This window comes from Tarenaya hassleriana, unplaced genomic scaffold, assembly GCF_000463585.1.
Source record: "Tarenaya hassleriana unplaced genomic scaffold, ASM46358v1 Cleome4, whole genome shotgun sequence".
Taxonomy (NCBI): Eukaryota; Viridiplantae; Streptophyta; class Magnoliopsida; order Brassicales; family Cleomaceae; genus Tarenaya; species Tarenaya hassleriana.
The window spans coordinates 551,699-552,011 of record NW_010966881.1 but is presented as its reverse complement, the minus strand read 5'-3'; positions in this window follow the sequence as shown (position 1 = coordinate 552,011).

Here is a 313-nt window from a genome sequence, read left to right as displayed (position 1 = left end):
GGGCAGAACGGAAGAAATCGGACCGCGAACCTGGACCGGACGTTCTGAATGTCAGAACGTCCGTTCCAGCTCATGGAACGTCTGTTCCACGTTAATTTGCGGACCGTCCGTTCTACTCTTATGGACTGTCCGTTCCAGTCTATTTAGGGTTCGCAGGGTTTCGGGGGGAAGAAGACGAGTCCAGACCGTCCGCTCTAGACATGGACCGTCCGTTCTGTACTCAGAACGTCCGTTCCACCTTTCGCGGAACGTCCGTTCCATCTTCGGCCAGACCGAAGGGACCAAGCCACTAGACCGTCCGTTCCAGACGGGG